At 53.0% G+C, this 16,375-nt stretch overlaps 1 protein-coding gene across 3 annotated transcripts in view; it reads right to left on the minus strand.

The window, feature by feature from the left end:
* ACAP3 (ArfGAP with coiled-coil, ankyrin repeat and PH domains 3) overlaps positions 1–16,375 on the minus strand; it is an 82,547-nt gene that overhangs the window by 56,247 nt on the left and 9,925 nt on the right. Inside the window, exon 1 of one of the 3 annotated variants that reach the window (XM_066981897.1) lies at positions 5,529–15,657. The exons of the other annotated variants lie outside the window; for them this stretch is intronic. The gene's annotated coding sequence lies outside the window, so the exon portion shown is untranslated. Of the gene's footprint in view, positions 1–5,528; positions 15,658–16,375 lie in introns of those variants that run through there. 3 annotated transcript variants of the gene reach the window in all.

Consider the following 16,375-nt stretch of genomic DNA (forward strand, 5'->3'; position numbering starts at 1 on the left):
GGGAGATGAAAGGGCTGGGGTGCCTCTAAGCTGGGCATGTGAGCGCTCACAGCTTCCTGTAGGCTGGCATTAAAGAGCAGTTTGGTGCAGAGCACAGGAGGTGTGCACACCTGCAAACCACCACAAACGCCAGGCACTAAGCGAGCGTCTTCGTCCCAGCCGAGCACCCCAGGCTGGCCGAGACCGAGTGAGGAAAGGGCTTGCTGCCAGAGACACGGCAGGTCAAGGGGCAGGTTGCTGACCTCCTCTAAATAAAAACACGTCCGCTGTACTTCATAATATGTCCACACACGTGCTTTAAAATACGCCCACATGGCGTATCTTCAGATAAGAAACACAAAATCCTTTTTCTTTGCCCACGGCTACCGGGCTTTCGCTGGAACCAGCCCTTGGTTTCCTTGAGCCCCGTGCCATCGCGTGAAGCTAAAACTTGACTATCAGAAATGAATTGCCAACGCCCAGCTCTCAGCAACACAAGGGGACGAGTGCCGTGGCGTGAGGGGTGAATTTGGGCCGCAGGTGAAAGCAGATGAGTTGGGCAAGGCACGAGGCACGGCGGCATCACCCCACCCACACCCACCATCCTCACCGGTAAGCCGGCGGGGCCGGACAGATGTACGAGCAGCACACGTACTGGTCGGAGGTGGGTGATGAATCGCAGAACCCACTGTTAAATGTCTGCCTCGTAAATTGAGACATTGAATCACACGTTGAATGTTTGCCCGCGCAAACGATCAATTAGAGGCTGGAAACGAAGGTCAGACACCTTGTCACTGATCTATGTGATGTTCGTAAGACCAGAGGGGAAAATCTTCTGATATCAGCAGGGATCAAACAAGTTTTTGGTTAGAAAAACAAATCTGCTCTACGCAAAATAGCGCAGCCTTGCACCTCGCTGGTGACTGTCTGGGTGGCAGGTAGACTCGGGGCTCACAATTTGCTAGAAGTTCACAGAAAAATTGTTTTGGGAAAAAAAAAAAAAAAACACCACTGACAGATGTTAGATGGATGCTGCTACGCTGCGCGAGCCTTCTGCCTCGACCCAGAAATAGCTGGCCTGCAGATGTGTGCAAGATTTTGTTTAGTCTATCACGGCTATTGCTGTGGAGCAAACTTGGTGTTGCTCCTCAATATCCAGGCTCCCACCCACAGGCGCAGGCACACGCAGCCTGGCAGGAGATGCCGAGCCTGCTCGCCTCAGACCTGGGGCTGCAAAGCCACGGGGAGGGCCGGCGAGCCAGGGGAAGGGCAAGGCAGCAGGAGAGAGGGGCTCTGGGCTGCTCTCAGGGTCAGGGTCTTGCTCCCCGTTCCCCGTTCTGCTGGACCACGCTCCTGGCTCTGCAGCCTCCTTGTCCCTCACCAGGCTCGGAAGCGCTTGATAAGAGAGAGAAAGAGGGACTGCGGCAAGATAGCCGCACGGAGGAACTCAAACACCGCGATTCGCCAGCGGCAGGCGTCCCTTCGCTGCAGAGGCAGTGACAGATATCCCCCTGAACCCCAAGCGCGAGCACCACGCACACTTTGGCCCTTGTTCCCACCAAGCCCGGGGCAGAGGAGCACACAGGAGCTATTCTCCCCCAGCTCCCCGCGATGTCCCCAGCCCGCGCCGAGGCTGAGCCTCGCCGGCCTGCTCCTCGCCCAGGCCTCGCTTTGCGCCGCCCGGCGCCGTTCGTGCGAGGCCACGTCCCCTCCTGAGCCCCAAATCACCCCAAAGCGCCCGTATTCCAAATCGGGGCTTGGATGCCAGCACAGCCACAAGGGCACGCGCCACAGCCCCGCGGCAGGCAGGGCTCCAGCCAAACCCACCCTCGTGCCGGGGTCGCCGTCCCCGAATCCCCCCCCCAAGCCGCAGCAGGAGCGGTGTCCCGTTCTCGGAGAGCACCGACCGCTGTCGGCGGATAATCCCTTCATTAGAGCGGCCTCCCAAATAATCCCATTGAGAGGTTCGCACACGCAGCACGGTTTAAAACAAGCCGTGCCGCAGGTCCCGGGGCGAGGGGCAGGCTGCCGTTGCGAGGTGCCTTTGTGTTGGCTGATGAGCTCCCTTCCACGGCTGCTGAAGCGGGCTGCGCCCCTGCCCCTTCGCACGGCACTAATGGGTCTTTGCTCGATGCACGACAGCGTGCTGGATGGAGAGGCCACGAAGGTCTCAGCCCACCTCGTAAGAGCACATACGCCTTAAAACCACTGCTGGATGACAGCTGCTTTTCCAGACATGTTGGTACCGATGCGTGAAGACAGGCAAGAAAACTATTGCTCTGCTTATCCAGCGGTTTTGGGACTCGGGGATACACGTGCGGCCCCAAAGCATTAGGAACTGAACCCTCATCGCCGCCTCCATCGCCAGAGAAATCGGGGCAACTGCAGGAACGGACTGAAGGGGTCCGGTGCTTGCTGCCATTAATGCCCTGCAGAGCACGAAGGGCTCCACAAAATCAAACTGTTATGGGGCACAGCGTGAGCTCTTAGGGCCGAAAAGCGAAACCTGCCCCTTGTGCTAGGGTAACTGCTGTTCCTCCTTCTTGCTCACTCTCCGTGCGTACGTATTTACGTGTGCCTGCCTTTTGAACTGCAAAGACCAAACGGTTCTCGGAGGACAATGTCTGGAAAGGTTTCCTCCTATTGCCAGAAGAAACAAATGTCCTACACGAGAGATATTGGCCGGGGGGCGTGGGGTTGCTTTTGGACTGGGTTCTGAATATCTTTTCGCTCCCCTCCTCCCACTCCCTTTTTCTTCTCTGATTCACAAGGAAACCACAAAGCAAACTCAGGGCTGAATGAGACTTGTTTTTGTGAATGTTCTGGCTTTCTTTTAGGACATTCACTTCCACCCCCACTTGCCCAAACCCTCTCATTTATACCAGCCCAATAAATTCAGCAAGCTTCCACCAGCGTAAACACAACCAGAACCTGGCCTGGAGTTTAAGGACCACCACAGGACCCCTGGGAGTCACACCGATACCCGACGGCAAATCCAAATCCTCTCCTTTGGTCCGACGCTGCTTAACTTGGTTTAACTCAACCTTCTCAAATTCTTTAAACACCCTGACCTCAATGTGAGGACAGAGACGTGACCACGAGCCTGGAGTCCGTCGGTGCTGTTCACCCCCTAATTAATTCCCTAACCAGGAAAGATTGTAGGAAGAACTCTGTCAGTCCTCATTTACAAGGTGTGATCATTCGGCGTGGCAATAATCAGCAGGAAAGGCTGAAGAAACGTCTGAAAAGCTCTGGATATAGCTGATGTGTTACCAAACGCTTCCTTTCCCTGCGAAGCAGGTTCTCCTGCTCAGGGCTGCGTAGGAGGGATCGCACATCAAAGCCTGCCGGCTGCGTTGCTTATGCAATCAGTAGGGCCAAGAGTTAACGCGCTGCACCGCCGCCTTCCTGAAGCCTTACATTAAACGTAGAGCTGCCTGGGAGTTTTCTGGAGAAAAACGTCTTTTCTGAAAGAACACCTTAGCATTACAAAGTGCTGATTTATCAGAGTGAGGCATTTCGTGGGCCGGTGTTGAGACCAGGAATAGTCCCATCCTGGAGGGAAGAGATGCACCGACCTTTTCTGCCTCCACTCCTTCGCAATCCAGCTCTTTTGTCTCTCAAGTTCCACAACATGATCTGAACCCAGCTGGAAATGGAGTGACGGTTTTCAAATGAAAAAAAAAAAAAAGACTTTGGAATTTCATATCACATTTGGAATTTCTTTGATCGATTTTTCAGCCCGTTCCGGTTCTGAAATAAAAATTGGGGAAAAATTGCAGGAAGTCCTGCAGACCTGCACTCCTAGCTCCTCGCGGGGCTCCAAAGAAAGCCCAGCCCTGCCCCGAGAACTGGCTCTGCATTGCAGGCGAACCTGTCGCACAAACGGGGCTAGCGACTGATTCCTGTAACAGGAGCTGGCAAGCACAAGAAAGATTTCACACCCTTCCTCCCCTGAATGGGGAAGAAGCATTCAATTAGGAACCCTGCCTATTCCTTAATCATTTCCTTTGTGTGCGTGGTTATTAATATCTTTACATGACTAGTCAAGCCAAGGGCTATGTTTTTCTGTACGCATCTTGGCTACTAGTTAATGCTTACAAAACACACACAGATGACACACCCACTGCAAAGCGAGGGAAGAGAAGGACACTCTTGTTGGCACTACTTGCAGCAGCATCTGTATTCTCCAAGCATACTGAAACCCCTACATATTTGAGGTTATACAGTGTCACAGAAAAGAGGCTGTCATAGTGACATAGGCTCCAGTGAATTTAAGTAGGTAGGGCAGGTAAAGAGAAGGAAACTGAGGCACGGGAGAAGTAATGTGACCCAAGGAAGTCAAACCAAAAGCACAATTCCCAAACCAACGACAGAATGAATCCTCCTGATCCCTCAGCACTCTGCACTGCCTGCCAGATACTTCAAAATCTCTGTAAAGAAATAAAAGGTGAACAACAAAAGCAAGCTGGAAGTAGTATGTCTTGCCACGAGACCGGAATTTGGGAAGGAAGCCAGATGTTCTCAAGCATGCAGCTGGTACATAATGGACCCAACAATGAGCTTGCACACACAGGGTGGCAAAATGATTCAGGCAACGCTGGGAAGAAACATTCCCTGCCTACCTTGCACCTACCACATCTGGATTCGGGCCTGTAATAAGGAAACAGGAGAACAGGTGGAGAAATGGTGGGAGGAACTGTCAGCCCCTCCATACAGTCAGAGGACAGCAATGCATTAGGCTAGCTGTGGAAAGGAGATTGCATTAAACTAGACGCTTGCACGGCCTTGCTGACCATTCTTCTCCGCCCATATAGTAACAGCAGGAGCCAAACCCCTCCAGCCAGTGTTGGCACTAATCCTGCACCCAGGGGTGGCACACCTTGACCCACCGCTGCTCCCACTTCGCTGAGCACCAGGGATGAAAGCACGCCGTCCCTTCGGCCAGGCAGCCCGGGGCTGCTGGCAGGAGGCAGCTGCTGGGTATCCGCCTGCAGACCCAACCCTCGCGGGCGCCCGACGGGGATCTGCCAGGCCAAGGGTGCTGTTCACACAGACACGGCGCGCTTTGCATGGCGAGTGGTAGAGAGGAAGGGGTCTGCGGCCTCTGAGAGCAAGCAGGCTGTGGTCAGAGACCCCGACCTACGGACAGCTCGTGGAGGAGCCTACGAAGATCCCCACGTGGAAGCGTTCCCCACTCCAGCTCAAAAGGCAGGGAGCCCAACGGGTCTGACACGCAGGGGTACATCACGGCGAGAATGTGGGGTCCTGGATGAGATGTCCTGGCCAGAGGCAGGCCAAGGAGACAGAGTTCACGTGGGGAGGAGTGCCTGGCTTTCATTTGAGGCTGAGTCAAGGCCAAGCCACAGCCCTGGATTCTCGATCCCTGAGATCACACAGGCCTGACTTGGAAAACAACCGACAAAAACCTCGTCAAACCTGGTGACTGTGACACACCGACCGACCAAAAAGGCATTTCGTTCGGCCTTCCATCCAACCCCGAACCAAAGGGGCTCAAACCCGGCACTTCATACCCCGAACCATCTCACCTCACCAGCTAATGCTCCACCGGGGCTTTTGACTCCACCTCAGACACCGGGATGAGCCAACGGCGCTACGAAAACACCACATGTTCCTGGAGGATATGCAGTAATAACACTCGGTATCCTGGTTTCTGTGTTCTTTATCTTTGCATTTCTAAGGCTCCCTTTGTGCGGTGACTCGTTTATTCTCAGATCTGCTGCAGAAGGGAAGGTTCGCGCTGCTTGCTTGCCAAGTCTTCACTGTGGCCTTTGCTCTATTTCGCGGAGGGTTTCTGCACATTCAGACTATCTCAAATAAAAATCATCTGGACCGAGAAAGGGATGGCTGCTCTTTGTGTTTGACGGCACAGACCCGGGTCTGTGCTCTTGCTGAATGAGGACAATGGCTGCAATGAGTTCAGCCTGCTCTGGGGCTCGCTGCCCTCTCCGCTCGAGCAAGGCAGCCAGCCTCTGGCCCACCACCACGGGGTAGCTCTGCTCCTTCCCGAAGCTCTGCCGTCAGCCTGCAAACCTCCACGAAACCCAAGACCTGTTGCTGCTAATCTCCATTTCCCTTTCTGCTCACAAGTGACAAAGCAGAACGCTGCTCCTGCCTCGCATTCCTCCGAGCCCACAGGAAACCATAAATCAGAAGGAAAGCATAACATCCAGAGAGAACTTGCAAAAGGCCAGACACTAGGATGGGCCGAGGGGCTGGGGAAAGGGAGCGGGGAACCTGTCAAAGCGGCCCCAAAGCGAGCACTAACCCACGTCTCCACCTTGGCTGCTCCAAGGCACGGGACCGAGGGGAAATTGAGGGTCAGGGCACCTAAAGCTCTTCCCCTCCTTCAAGGAATACATACATACGTCCGTATCTATATTCTCCATTGCTTTCCAACCCCTCTGTTGCCTCTTCTGTAGTTGCATAATAATAAATAAAAACCTTTTACCAGGAGAGGGCTAAACCCTGCCAAGAGTAACCCTAAAGGGGAGCCGTGGGCTGGGAGAAAAGGCTGAGAAGAGCCGGTGTTTGAAGGGCGGTGAGCGGGTAGCACTCGGTCTGGGAGGCACTGCTTGCTTTATCTGCCGGTGCTTGCAGTCTGGGGTGGTCCAGAATGACTGTGCAAAGCCACTGCGACCTGCAGGGACACGAGCACGATGGTTGTTGGCCTCCAAGAAGCCCAGCTCTGCTGGGAGCAGGACCACACTGCTGCTGTTTGCCCCTCAGGGCAAGAAGAGACTCTCCTGGCAGTGAAACGAGAAAAAAAAACCCTGCTAAGCACAGTGAAACAATGCAGCCCTGGTGTCCTTTGCTCGCTTGTTGTGGGACTTTGGATGACACAGGAAACTGTGGTTGGTTCGGTTTAGTTTTGCAAAGAGCCTGCTACAGCTCTGCATCCTCACCGAGCGACCTGGTCGGCAGCCAGGTCACGGGAAGCAAATTGCCTGGGAAGTGTCCCTGGCTTCGTGATAGGACCCGCTCTATTCTCCTCCCACCAGCCCTCGGTTGTGGTCGAGGCTGATGCGCCTTGAAGGCTGAACGCAGCCAGGATCTGCTTCGTTTAAAGGTGACTCGTGGTTCTGGCCAAAAAGGCCGAGACTGCCTCTGGCCCACATAAATCTATTTATAGTGAGTGTGATGCTAATTCCGCGCTCCAGCCTGATCCACGTGTACTCACGGGAGCAGCGGTGCTGTCTGCTACCTGTTCCTTTAACCATTTCTGTGCAGCCCGCAGCTATTTTGCTCTCAGATCGCCAGCTCCTGCCACACGCTAGCTGTGTTCTTCCTCTTGCTTCTCTCTTTGGTGAACCAGAGGGGTTCATTTCCTGCAGCCCTGCAGATCTTCCTGTGGAAATTGCTGGCTCAGGCTGAGGTTTAAGCTGTGCCTTGAACAAGTGAGAGGAACCTAGGTAAAAACAGATTATGCAAGCCACTCACATTTAAGTCATTTTAAACGAACAGAATTGCTTTTATTACCTTATCTGAGGCTCATGTTATGTTTTGTAAATAGCAATTTGTTTGCTGTCACTCTTGTGAACTGAGGAGCGCAGAGGGGATTTTGTTCATCGTTAAAATGCATCTGTCTTCGGGATAAACTGTACCAATTGCTTAATGGAGAAAATGGCAAGAGAAGGGCTGTGTTTAGCGGGTTGAGTCTCCTATTTTTGTTCCAGGATAATGGAATAAGCTCTATTTCTAATCTTGAGTAAAATCTCTCTGCAGATGGCTCTAAGCATGATGCAGATGTGGAAGGCCATGGCAATGCTTTTTGATCCCGGGAGCAGGAGAGAGTTTTCTACACTAAAAAACAGAGGTAGGGCAGCAGAAGCTGTGCTGATGTAAGTGAAACTGAGATGCTTACGAGACGCAGGGTCCTTGTCTCTCTCCTCCTTGCTTTACTCTCACTTGGTTTACCCAAAGGCTCCACTGAAAAAATTCTTTGCCTTTTTGGGCTCGACGTCTGCTCGAACACTTGAACTTGTCATCAAATCCACCAGCTCCAGCTCCTTTCTGCTGAAGAACTACAAGAAGCCGACTCGACTCCGAGCTCCTTGCTGCACGATGGGGTTTGCTGTACCCCTTTGCTAAGAGCGAGCTCCTGCAGCCAGCACATGCCACCAGCCTGCTGGTCCGCAGAGAAGAGCAGCCCGAGGTGGTCTCAGCCCAGCTTTCAAATGCTACAAGAACCTCCAAGCAGACAAACAATTAAAACACGGAAAGTGCATTAAGACACGAAAAACAGCTTGCTCAGATCTGGTTTTCACTGGGATGTGAGCACAAATCACCGGCTGGTAGGGGGGGACGTCGGGGCAGGCAGTGCTCACGCAGACAGTTCCCATCAGAGTCAGATGGGGAGCACAGACAACAACAGCTCACTGTAAGCATTTTTCAGCCCTGCACTTGAAAACCATACAGTCACAGCATCCCAAATTCCTGATTTTGCTTGCTGGTGAACATAAATATTACTTGCAAATAAACACAGCGGAAAGCCAGAGCTGAGCCCTCACTTAAAGCTTTTGCTATTAGTCTAAACTTCTTTGTACAGTCTTCTCTGCAGTTTTCTTGCTACAAACCTCCTGCAAAGAAAAAAAAAAGATCTAGTGAAGATGGTGATGTACATTTACATGTGCTCAGTCGTGACCCTTTACGCATTGCTATGTTCAGGGCAACTGCAGCAGAGAATGGCTTCATTCTCGTGTGGGGAATGGGATGGCTTTAACGTGAGAAAACTGCCAGTCCTCAGTGAGTTCTGCCTCCCTGTGAGTAGCTGGCATTATACACAGGTGGAAAAACGATCAAATATTCATTGATTACGTTCATTTTGATTTGGGGAGGATTTAATTTCTGACTCATCTGGTATTCCCTGAAAATCTTGGCATTGATATTAAGAGTGCTGTCTCATCTCAAGCGGGCGTGACACTTCTGTTCTGGTTTGGAGCGCGGTGCGGAATTTTTCACGAACATTTCGAGCTTGGTTCGCTCCCCGATCTTGGAAGGTTTGCTCTGTCTGGTAAGCGGGGTGGTGGGCGGCTCACAGCCCATATTTCTAGGTGCTGCTCCCAGCACTGATAGGCGGGATTTGGGACGGATAGAGTGTGGCTCTGCATGACCTCCGGCAGGTTGCAAAGGACCCAAGGATAACACGTCTGGTCCCACCAGTATAAACAATTCGTCTCTCAGTAACACAAGTCGTTCGTGCTGAACGAGTGCTGTACAACTGTCTTTCAGTTTGTGTCTTCATTTCTAAACCAAAGGGGAATTTGTACCTTAATTACTTCCCAGCTTGGGCGTTTGGTGGCGGCTGGGGATCTGTTTGATGCTCTTGAGCGCAGGGTGTTAAAGAAGGGCAACGGGTCATTACCCAACACACAGCACCGAACCCACCAGTATTTTCTGTGGCTTGCCTTTGACATGCGAATATGCCAGAGAAATGATGAATGCGCTGCTTTCCTGCACTTCTGCTGCCAACCCTCTGTTGTCGAAGCCCTCCTTTGATTTACATTTATGTAAGACATTTTCCTGGTATTCGGTGTTTTATTTTGTTGTCTTTTCAAGGAGGCTAGATGTGGCTATCCAATCCCTTCGAACAGTTTCCAGCACGTCTTCTCATGGGCGACGAGGTTCTGTGCCTACGCTTAGCTTAGCTCTAGCTTTGGTAACAATGCTCATAATGTTTTGCACATGTTTTGCACAACTATAAAAGCATCCCATTCTTCATCTGAAACATGCTAAATGTCAGTTTATGGCTCTTACCCTCCTGCGGAGCGGCTGGAGGTGTATGTTTAGACAGAGTTTTGAAGCAAGATGAATAAGACTTCATATTTTGGTTGCACAGTGCTCTGCAAACTTGAAATTAGTACATTAATATTTAGCCAAAACTGGCATTGTCTGTCTTCAAGAGCCAGACAAAGACAGACGTGGCTTTTATGCACTCTGCTACGTATACACAAGGACAGGCTTCTTCCAGCGTTGCTTCTCCTTTATGTTCAAATTACCAAAATGCCTCTTAGTATTTAGGAAGGTATCTGAGTTTATTGAGTACTTTTCCATTCACTGAATCGCTGCTTTCTGGCAGCTGGTCTGAGCCCCTGTAGAACCAAGGCACTAAGCAGCACGGTCTGTTGGACCTGCTCTGAGAAGGGCATTAGATTAGATGACCTCCAGAGGTCTCTTCCAACCTAAATTACTCTAGGATTTAATGGCTTAAAGATGAAATCTCTCCTTAGCTCCTTTAATGCACTCCTTATGTAATGTATCTCATGATAATAGGTTTCCCCCTCAGCTTCCTTCTCTTTTGTAACCCACGGCCAAACGTTCGAGGAGACAACAGCACCTCGAGCATCTGGGTCTCTCGCTCGAGCATCTGGATTTTCCCCGTCGAGCCGTGCCCGATCTGCAGATGAGAAGGCAGACACGAAGCAGAGAGGAAACGCAGTGCAGGTGGCAGTTTACTGCTCACCACTCGTCGTTCCACCCCGGGGGGGCAATACTGGCTGCCGTTGCAGCAGACCGTTTCCTACTTCTGCCCATAGCACTTGAGCAGCTTCTGAAATGTTGAAACCAAAGGGAAGCGGCCCTGCAACGTCACAGCACCCTTCTCACAATACTGCTGGTTTGGGGCGTGGAAGGGAAAACCCCATCAGAAAGCGGACCTGGTGAGGACGAGGTCAGGAAACAGCCCTGAACCAGACTGCCTCCCTGGGGCAGCGCCTCTTGTCTACGCTGCCCTTTTGGGGGTTTCAGCCCAGCAGCACGCAGATGTCTGCGCGACCTCTGGTAAAACCCATGAGGAACAGCTACTTCTCCGGGGTTCCACAGGCTGACAGTAAATCAAAAAAAAAAAAGCCACCATCCTACAGGCAAAGGGGGTTCTCTGCTTGCCAAAGCAGTCGGGACATCTCTCGTTCAACGTTGTCCCTGTCCCCTCCGGTCCGTTAGAAGTCGTTGTGCAGCTGATGCTGAGCTGAGCACCTCCGAGCGATGGACTCGCCGCGTGGAACGAGCAGCCCCGAGCACTGTGCTGATGAATTGGCAAAGCAACTGATGATGATGTGTTCAGTAGGAGAGAACATCTGGCTGCCAGGGCAGCTCAGTTAACTTGGCTTATTATCGTACACCTCCGTCCTGAGCCTCTGTAGGTTACAAAGGAAGCTGTGTGGCTGCATCGAGACAGGTAAGTACCTTCCCCTCATCCCCTCTTACAAAAACAAACACAGGAATTACTTCCAGCTCAGACCTGGCACATTCTGTCGCACACCTTGCCAACTTCCACTCTGAAGCGAGGCATCGAAACTGCATTAAGCTCATGCTACAAAATTCCATTCATTTTCAGAGAACCTGAGCACTCCCTGGCCAGTTTCCACCAAGGAGGACAGGTGCACATCCCAGGGATGACTAGAGGCCATGTAAGAGGCAGCCAAGCAGAGGCACAGGTCATTTTTAGTGCCCGCTTCGAACTCCCTCTGCAGCATCCTCCCTCCTCCTTATTTAGTCACTGAAGAGCTCTCACCAGGCATGAATGGAAGAAGAAATACCCCAAACGTGGAAGAATCCACAGGTGGAAGCTGCTCTGTGGTAGTTACCTGAGGATCTCTGTTTTGAAGCTTTGTTATTCTTGCTGATCAGAGCTCAGCACCATTTCTGCTGACAGCTAGCAATTCTTCTGGCCGGCAGACTGAAGGATCTCTACCTTTCTGTTCTGAATATTTGTTTTGCAGAAGATGTCAGCTGCAAAACTGGTGAATGTTCTTTTTCTTCAGCGTGCACTAGATCGTAGCACCATGTCTCTAATACACTTTAAGAAAACTACAGGAAGGGAGACAATTCTCTGCGCTGCAATCTGCACGGGCAGCTGCCCTCCTGCAGTCCAGCGCTCTCCAGGCCTCTGAGAGCGTCACACGGAGCACTTCTGATCCTGGAACGTCACCCAGATAGAGCATGCAAGCGAGGACTTTGAGTGCTGGAGAAGGGAATATCCAGAAGCTCCTCAGGGGCAAGCAGGCTGAGGCAGCAGGCACCACACCACACCTGGCAGGCCAACCGGACCATGCAGGCAGATGGCTTCTCCTCAACACGCATTTCTGGCTCTGGCTTTGTGCTGACCTGGCCAGCTGTGTTTGTCAAGAGCAGGAAGCGGGAGAGGTAACTTGCCTTATTGGAGCCTCTCGAGCTAGTTGATCCATCTGGCAAGCTCCACGAAGAAGGACCCGAGTGAGACGCGTGCCCAGGACCAGGCATGCTGATGACCAAGCATCGTCCACCCTCAAGATTTCGTCAGGTCGGTCATTTGCACTTCCCCATGAGGGATGGTTTCTGTCCTCACACTTCGATTCAGCTTGCTGAGTGACTTCAGAGCAGCAGTGCCTTGTATGCCCATCAGGAAACATTTCCACCTGCATGGATTAAGCTTTTGCAGCGACAATATGGAAACTGCAGCGCGATGGCTGCATACGGGAATATTCCTTCCTGAGCCGAAGAAAGAAGCACTACGCGGGCATGCCTCTCCCCAGGACAGCACCTTAGCTTTCTTTTAAAAGCAAAATGGATTTATCAAAAAAACTGCTATAAACGAGTCTGCCTTCTCCCAGAATGAACCCAGCGGCATCCGATTCCCACCAGGGCTGGACAAGGTCCCGCAGGCTTTGCTGAGACTTGCCCCGGTCGGCAGCTCAGCTCAGCCCCCCAGCAGGCATCTCCTTCAGCACCGAACGCTCCCTGTTCCTTTTCTCTCCCCCTCCCCTGGGCCTTGGCTCTCCACGGAGCTCCCCAACCTCTCCGCTCCCTTTGTCCCTGCCTGAAAGGCTTTTCCTGTGCTGCTGCCTGCCAAAGGCACCAAAGGTCTCACCCTGGCTGGCAGCAGAAGTGCTGGGGGCACCGAGGGAGGGTCCTCAGCCGCTGGAGAGCTGGGTGCTGCTCGCACCCTCCCGGCAGTGCCAAATGTTTCCTGACGGCAGGACTTTCACCAGCTGCAGATTGCTTATCAGCTCCCCATGCACAGTCCCACGACCATCGTGTTTCAGCCAACAAATCATCCTTGCAGGGAGAATTTTGTTGTCCTGGTGCGTACCCGATGCTGTCTTGGGCCATGCCCCGGAGATAAGATAGTTACAAGGAGGAAATTCCCCAGCCCACACAAAAAGCCCAAGTGTTGGGGGTGGAGGGAACCACCGGGCAGGAAATGGGGACCAATGCTGCTTGGAGCAAAAATTAATAGGTTCTCTGTGCTGGATCATGTGGTCCTGGCAAGGGAGAACAAAGTTGGCATTGTAGGGTCCAGGCCCCAGCAGCAGAAAAAGGATTGAGGCACGAAGTCAAGGGTCAGAACAACAGCGTGCAGCCCTGTAGGACTCACAGATACCCGTCCTCCGTCCTTTCCCACCGTGGGGACTGAAAATCTAGCTGGAAACCTCAAACCCTTCTTGGTTTCACCTTACACATCTCGTCTCATCCCACAGAGCTCAGAACTGCAGGTAGAGAAGCGTGGAGCACAAGAAGCACGGGGAGAGGCCAGGCACCTTTTCAAAGGGCGCTTCCCCAACGCCCATCTCCCCTGGGTGAGACAGAAGCTGCCATTTTACTGACCCTTTCCCGGTTTATTTTTAAGCCAACCTTCACTCCCAGCAGCTTCCCTCTCCCTGCGTGCAGCCAGCTCTCTTCAGCTCCACCCCGGGACGCTCTGGTGTCTGCACTTCAGCACAACCTGCACGCCTGTGCACTGCAGCGCACGAAAGCCTGTTTTTCCCACTGCCTTGGGGGAAACGGGTACATCCGTGTTACCGACCCATGCAGAGAGCGGGGAAGTACCAGGGTTGCTTTTCTGCGATCAATTCCGGTGACATTACGGAATGCAAAACATTAGCCATTAACCTCCTTCTGCAGAGGGTAGGGGCTTGCTTGCCCCCACCTCCACGCGTCCCGGCTGCGCTGGCGCCTCTGACCCAGGCTGCAATATTAAAGCAGGAATAATTGCGGTGAACACAAGCGAAGATTAAAGATGAGCCCAGAGGCTACAGCAGCTTGGGTCCTGAGAGGAGCCTTTTCCCAGCCACCACCATACACGATGTATCAGCTTAGAGCCGGCCAGCGTCTCGGTGCTGTCGACTTGTCTGCCGCCGTCCCGTGGCTTCTTTGTGCGTTATCTCCGCATTCGGATGAGTCAGTGGGACATCAAGAGCCAGCATGAGTCCCAGCTCCCCAGCTCCGCCTGGCCGAACTGGTTTCATGACGCCCTGTGAGCACTTCAGGCAGGTGTCGCTCTCCAAATTCAGCTTGCTGCCTTCTCCCCTCCGGTGTCGGGCTCCGAAACAAGGGCAGCCTGCAGCCCATGCAAGGAGGGGAGCTGGGAAGGGTGTGGGAAGGGGAAGGGGAAAGGGAAGGGGAAGGGGAAGGGGCCTCCTGCTGTGTCAGCGCCGTCCCTGCGGCCGTTTCCTACATCCTGGGGCGAGGTCGCGGGGTGGGGACAAATCCACATTTCCTGCCAAAATCTGGGTTTAGCCGGGAGGACAAAGGGGCGATGTTCTGAAAAGAAACCGAGCTGTGGGAAACTGCATTGTTTCGGGGATGCTGGAAGGGAGAGGGAACAGCAACGGGCAGGCTTCGACAGCCACGTCCTGCAAGGAGTTACGGGGGATCCTACCTTACCCTGGCCCTGCAAACGCAGCAGGACCGCGGTGATGTTCCGCGGGTGTTCTTCTCCTGTGCGTGGGCATAAAAGGGCCTCGAAGCAAGCCACGAGGGTGTACGCTTGCATAACTTTTCTTTGTCCTAAGAGCTCTGATAGATCCCCTTCAGCTGCTCCCTGTGCCCATGGAGATGCGCTTCCCTGCCGCTATATATATCTGTAAGATCTGCATATGTAGGGAACTGTATTTTCGGCCCGACGACGTTCGGCGATTCAGCAGACAGAACCATATGTCTGTCTCCTCTGTGCGGTGTTAAATAAGGACTGGCACAGCTGCTTGGATGCTGACAAAGGACTACAAGCTATATATTTGTCTCTGCGTGGATCCGAATGCACGGACGTGTCGGCCATTCAGCTAAATTTTACCCCCGTAAAATATCCTCGTATCGATGCACCCAACCCCTGGAAACGCTGCACGTGCACATGTGCACTCACACACGTGTTCGCACGAGCTGTTGCTGTTAATAAAGGGTAGGGAACTTATTCAGCCTCGCTGTAGTGTGACGAAGCAGAGCGGGTATGCAGAGGAGGGATTATCTCACTCCCTGATGTTATATAATCTGTTTAGACTGTGCCACTCTGTGCTTATTTAAGGAATGAATGAGCACTCCACTCGGGGATGTGCCACCCATGAACCCTGACATCACGCCTTTAATCCCCCGTAACGAATATGCTGCTTTGCCTCTGCGCCGCTCCCCCACTCACAGACCACGCTACGTCCGGCAAAGTCCTGCAGCACAACAGTTACTCTCAGGGACCACATGTGGGGGTTAGTCCCCAGTAAATTGAGTGATGGCTCGCTGCAGCAGAGCACCAGAATGCTCTTGGCCTCCCAAAAGGGAGCTGGCACATAAGCAAAGCACGCTTCCCCTGCAAACGTCTTCACAGATAGGGTAAAGCAAGACAAGAATGCAATTTTGGGGGCACGCCGCTGTAGATGTACACGCTGCGCTCGGCTAACCTTGTGTCCAGTTGGGATGGGCTGTGAGAGCACATCCAACCTTCCCGCTGTTTTTTTTCCTTTCTCCCTTCTTAGACGTCAAGGGCTGTGAGCTGAATTCCCTCCTCTGCAAACTGAGAGGCCAAAGGAGACCGCAAGATGCAAAAATAACAAGTCCTGCAGGTGGGTTGCTGTAAAACAAACCCTCCCCGGTACGCCTCGCCGTGCGTCCCGCCACGCAACAAGGCTGGAGCGCTTTGCCACGAGGTTGGGGCAATTACCGTGCCTTGTTTTCTTCGTTTGGGAGCCGTGGCTCAGAGGAGCGATCGGCTCCTGCAGCAACATGTGCGGCTTACTCACTGCTTCTTTGACCTGCGCTGGCGTTGGCTCACCTGGTTTGTCAGGGCAGATGCCTGCGTGCCTGGGCTCCGCTCATACGCACGGGACTAGCGGCAGAGCCAGTTTCCCCGCCACCTGGCTGCCATTGCAAAATAGATTGGGGATTATCAGTTCCGAGTGGCCTTCAAGCGCACAAAACAGACACGAAAAGAGCCTTCGCTCTTCGGCCTCCTGAAGGAGCACGGGCTCCAGCAGACCCTTCCCTTTTTCTGACGCTGTAGTAGAAGCAGGAACCCTTTTCCCTCCCTGCCAGCAGCCCGCACAATGGGCAGAACATTACGCACGACGCTTTTCCCAGGGCTGGCCACGATGGGAGCTGTGCCTGCAGTTGCGGGCAGCTCCTCCTGGGCCGA

The sequence above is a fragment of the Anser cygnoides genome, chromosome 23 (genome assembly GCF_040182565.1).
Source record: "Anser cygnoides isolate HZ-2024a breed goose chromosome 23, Taihu_goose_T2T_genome, whole genome shotgun sequence".
In the NCBI taxonomy this organism is placed as follows: domain Eukaryota; kingdom Metazoa; phylum Chordata; class Aves; order Anseriformes; family Anatidae; genus Anser; species Anser cygnoides.